The sequence below is a fragment of the Neovison vison genome, chromosome 13 (genome assembly GCF_020171115.1).
Source record: "Neovison vison isolate M4711 chromosome 13, ASM_NN_V1, whole genome shotgun sequence".
NCBI classification, from domain to species: domain Eukaryota; kingdom Metazoa; phylum Chordata; class Mammalia; order Carnivora; family Mustelidae; genus Neogale; species Neogale vison.
The window spans coordinates 88124626-88130625 of NC_058103.1; positions in this window are offsets into that span (position 1 = coordinate 88124626).

Sequence of the window (6000 nt, forward strand, 5' to 3'; positions counted from 1 at the left end):
ATGGCAGCTAGAGAGTATGCCTTTTAAAATTTTTATTTACTTTTTTTTAGTGATTGTATAAATGAGATGAATGAGCTAGGTAAGGGAGAATTTCTGGAAAGAATCACTAACAATAAAAATATTTTCTCCTTTATTGAAGTGTTGCTGGCCCAAAGAACATAAGCAAGGGTAAAGAAAAGAAATAACAAATTGTAAACAGGGAGAAATTGACTCTGATCTCACCTTACCCTGAATTACTACACAAGGCAATGCTAAACCCTTCACCCATGGGTTTCTCTCTTCTGTGTCATATCTCACTCCTCCAAGCCAGCCAATCTTTCAGTCTTAGTCCTGACTGATAACCTTTTACCCATGTATTTCTTTTGCTTTTTAAATCTAATTTTTGTTTTTAACCTGATATTGCATGTAACATTCTATTAACTCTTTTAAATTCTTTTGGAATAAGATAGGAATATAAATAAAGACATATGCTATATGTGTATATGTGTACTTACACAAATTATATATATATATATATATATATATGTTATATATATTTATATAAATGTAAAAGAGATGAACAAGTTAACAACATAATGTTTTATCCACCAGTAGTGAGCCTTCTTTGGCTCTGAGCAATGCACTTCTCTACCTGCTTAAATTTAAAACATATAGGAAGATTTTGAATATGTAATTTCACAGCATGGACGTACTAAATCAGGATATAGATTTATGTGGTTTTAATGTGCATAAGAGTAAAAATGCTAGCTAACTCCTTATTAGTGGTAATTAGAGAAGAAGCATTGTATTCTTTTCATTTATTTACCCTTATCATTTAATTTATCCATTAAATCACACATGGATTCATAAATTCAAGGGATACAAAAACAAATGAACTTTCTTTCTTTCTTTTTTCTTTCTCTCTCTCTCTCTCTTGAGAAAGGGAAGGGGAGAGAGAAAGGAGGGGGGCAGAGGGAGAGAGAAACTCAAGCAGGCTCCACGTCCAGCACAGAGCCCTATGCAGAGCTCAATCAGACTGAGCGACCCAGACATCCCAACACATTTCTTTTTCTTAAAGAGCTCATTACTTTATGACTCTACCAAGTCTTCAGAGAATGTAGCTGGATTAATACCAGTTAACCTTATAAATAAAATTCCCAAGCTCATACCCTTGGAAGAGTTCCTCCATAGTTCATGAACACAGTAGGAAATGTCCCCGTGGTTTATCTGCACTCTGGATTTTGCATGCCCCAAGTCCTATGACTTCATGTTTACTGAGGAAAATATACTTAAGTTAGCCTCCTATTTCTCATTAAGTGAGGAAAAATTAATTCCCATTAAATGTACAAGTGGGAAAAAAATGTACAAGTGGGAGGTATGAAAAAAATCTAGACTATCATCTTGTCTTCTAAATCTTCATCTATTTCTGGAAGGAGTCATTTTATTTAAGTGTTGATCTATTGGTGCATACTATGTCATGAGAAGATCAAGGTTCTCCTTCCAAAAAATGTTTAATGCCAGTGATCTTCACTGTGTTTGTAGCTTTCCATTTTCTTTGAGTGTCATAAGTGCAAGTGGCAGGTAGCCAAAGTAATGAGGATACATTTAAACATAGGAAGTAAACACAAACTCATTGTCAGAAATGAAAAGTGAGTGATACATTATAGTAAGGGAATGATGAGATCATTGAAACTTTTTAAGGTGACTTTACCAGTTCTTCTTCTGGAATGTTTCTTCACACTTGGTGCAAGTTCTTATCCCATCTGCTGGGGGAAGAGATATAAAGCAAGAGAATTCAGAGGAATTTTTTTTAATAGCCTTGTATATACTGTGCTTTTTGTGATATTTTTCATTTTAAAATCTATTTTTTATTGTTTCTTTTTTATTTATTTTATTATGTTCACTTAGCCATCATATAGTTTTATATTAATTCCAGTATAGTGCTAATTAATTTCAAGTGAACAATATAGTGATCCAGCAATTCTGGACATTACTCAGTGCTCATCATGATAAGTATACTCTTAATCCCCTTCACCTGTTTCGCCCATCCCCCCCACTCACCTCCCCTCTGGTAACCACTTGTTTGTTCTCTATACTTAAGAGTCTTTTTTTGGGGCGCCTGGGTGGCTCAGTGGGTTAAGCCGCTGCCTTCGGCTCAGGTCATGATCTCAGGGTCCTGGGATCGAGTCCCACATGGGGCTCTCTGCTCAGCAGGGAGCCTGCTTCCTCCTCTCTCTCTGCCTGCCTCTCTGCCTACTTGTGATCTCTGTCTGTCAAATAAATAAATAAAATCTTTAAAAAAAAAAAAAGAGTCTTTTTTTGCTCTGTTTCTTTTTTCCTTTGTTCATTTGCCTTGTTTTTAAAGTCCACATATGAATGAAATCATATGGCATTTGTCTTTCTCTGACTGAGCATTTGTATTTTCTAGATCCATCTATGTTGTTGCAAATGGCAAGACTTCATTCTTTTTTATGGCTCAGTGACATTCTATTGTATACATACCACAACTCCTTTATTCATTCATCTGTTGATGGACATTTGGGCTGCTTCCATAATTTGGCTATTATAATTGATGATACAATAAACATAGGGGCACATATGTCTCTTTGAATTAGTGTTTTCATATTCTTTGGGTGAATACCCAGTGATGGAATTACTGGATAATATGGTAATTCTATTTTTTAAAAGATTTTATTTAATAATTTGTCAGAGAGAGAGAACACAAGTATGGGAAGCAGCAAGCAGAGGGACAGGAAGAAGCAGACTCCCTGCTGAACAAGGAGCTCGATTCAGGACTCCATCCCAGGACCCTGGGGTCATGACCTGAGTCAAAGACAGCCACCTAGCCAACTGAGCCACCCAGACATCACTGGTAGTTCTATTTTTAATTTTTTGAGGAACGTCCATGCTGTTTTCCACAGTGGCTTCACCAGTTTGCATTCTCACCAACAGTTCATAAGGGTTCCTTTTTCTCTACATCCTTGCCAACACTTGTTGTTCCTTGTGTATTTTGATTTTAGCCATTCTGACAGGTGTGAGATGATATCTCATTGTGCATTTGGTTTGTATTTTCCTGATGATGATGTTAAGCATCTTTTCATGTGTCTGTTGGTCATCTGAATGTCTTCTTTGGACAAATGTCTGTTCATTTTTTTCCTGTCCATTTTTAATTGGATTAATTGATTTTTTTTAAATACAAATTCTTTTTATATTTTGGATACTAAACCTTTATCAGATATGTCATTTGTAAATACCTTCTCCCACTCAGTAGGTTGTCTTTTAGTTTTGTTGGTTGTTTTCTTTGCTATGTAGAGACTTTTTATATTTATGTAGTCCTAATAGTTTATTTTTGTTTTTGTATCCTTTGTCTCTGGAGACATATTTAGAAAAATATTGCTATGCGATGTCAGAGAAGTTATTACCCATGCTCTCTTCTAGGATTTTTATGACTTCGGATCTCATATTTGGGTCCTTAATCCATTTTGAGGTTTTTTTGTGTGTATGGCATAAAAAAGTGATCCAGTTTCATTCTTTTGCATGTTGCTGACCAGTTTGTCTGGCACCTTCTGTTGAAGAGACTGTCTTTTTCCCAGTGGATATTCTTTTCTGCTTTGTCAAACAATAATTAACCATATAATTATGGGTTCATTTCTGGGGTTTTTATTCTCTACTATTGATCTTTGTGTCTATTTTTGCATCAGTTCCATGCTGTGTTTATCACTATAACTTTGTAATATAACTTGAAGTCTGGAATTGGGATGTCTCCAGCTTTGCTTTTCTTTTTCAAAATTGCTTTGGTTATTAAGGTCTTTCATGGTTCCAAACAAATTTTAGGGTTGTTTGTTTTAGTTCTGTGAAAAATACTGTTGGTATTTTGATAGGGATTTCATTAAACTGTATATTCCTTTGTTTGAATGGATGTTTTAACATTATTAATTCTTCCAATCTATGAGGGTGGAATATCTTTTCATTTGTTTGTGTTGTCATCAATTTCTTTCATCAATGTTTTATAGTTTCTAATACCCTGGCACATTGTCTGATACATACAGTAGAATCTGGTGGCTAATACCCTGGTCTTAGAGTCCTGCAGTCCTGAGTTCTACTGGCTGCATCCCTTATTATTAAAAGGCCACATTACTTCATCCTCTCCAAAGCCTCAATTTCCCCATATGTAAAATAGCCTAGATGATAATATCTGCCTTTAAGGTTGATGTAAGAATTCAGTGACAACACGTGTAAAGCAGGTAGCATCCTGCCCGGTAAATAATGAATGCTCAAGGCATTTTATCTGTTATGATGTTATTGTTGTTGCTGTTTTTATTATAACTACATGTGGCTTGATCAAGAGAGTGTGGTGGCAGCCTGATAGTTTGTGTATATCTGGGATTCCCCAGAAAGTTTCTCTATATCTACCTCTTCAATATCTAGCATATATTGAGAACAGTCACTATTATTTAAAGAGGTTCTTCAAGGAGGTCCTTAAAGTTGTCCACAGATAAATATTAAATACTTAGCAGTGTATATACCACAGAAATCTTGGCACCTGCCACTCAAAACACTTAACGTGTGGGTGCTCATTTTTTGAAACCAGGAAAATAGCATTTTCTTGCCATACAAAGGGATACTGGAAAAATGTCTTAAAGACTCAGTATATTTTGTTTCCTCTCCCTTCCTTGACAATCTTGATTTCTTGCCTCCATGACTTCTTGTAAAGCCACTGCTATTGCAAAGGACACCAGCTAATTTCTCTGCACACTCAGCATATAATTTCTTCCACTACTGCCTTATTGCTTGAGATAGCTGGAAGTGTAATTAATGTGCTGTTTTCTGTAACAGCATTCCACTTGTACAGAAATACCTCACCAACCACCCCTTAAAGATTTACGTGCCACTTTTCCATTTAAGTACTGTCTACCAACTCCTTGTCTTGGTTGTATAGAAGGGATTAGGGAACACAGATTCATTAATAATTAAATTTCAAGGGTAAAAATATGGTGAATTAGTGCAAGACACTAAGCCAAATATTTTGCAAACTAAAACCAATTTCAGGGGCGCCTGGGTGGCTCAGTCATTAAGCATCTACCTTCGGCTCAGGTCATGATCCCAGGGTCCTGGGATCAAGCCCTGCATTGGGCTCCCTGCTCAGTGGGAAGCTTGCTTCTCCCTCTTCCACTCCCCCTGCTTCTCCCTCTACCACTCCCCCTGCTTGTGCTTCCTCTCTTGCTGTGTCTCTCTCTATCAAATAAATAAAAATAAAAAATCTAAAAAATAAAAATAAAAAAATAAAACCAATCTCTGCTGACACATATAGTTCTTCTGTTGAGGTAATTTTATTAGCTAAGAACAATAAATAACCCCAAGTTTGAGTGATAGGCAGTTGACAGTAAGTAAATAAATGAATGAATGACTAAGTTAGTGAATGAATAAATACATAAATAAGTGAGAACTCACATAATTTTGAGAGGAGAGAGTTGGCCATTTCTTAAAATATGGACTAAACCCCACAACTGAACTACTAACAAAGTCCATAAAACATCACCCTATCCGCATGAGATGTCATCACATAATTTACAATTTGATGTTTTACTGGTTCAGGATCTCAGCTTTCAATTTAGTCTTTCTAAAATTCCAGGTAAGCATGCTGTCATAACATAACAGGACACTCAAGGACTGTATCTGTGGCATGATATTGTCATGTAGGAGTATTTTTACAAAGCCTTTGTATTTTATAGATCCACATTTTAAAGGCACAACAATGAAAGAATCAAGGATCTTCTGATTGCCAGCAAACATCTAGGTTTCTGCCATTTTTGTAAAGTATTGCTCTATAGATCACATCTTTTAATTTTTTAATTTTCTATTTTAAACCACTTTAATGAGGTATAACTGACATACAAAAAGTTGTTCATATTTGATATATGCATCTTAATGAGTTTGGAGATAAGTGGACACCCAAGAAACCATCACCACAATCAATGCCATAAACATCCATTCCCTCTAACTCTATTTTTTTTTGTGATA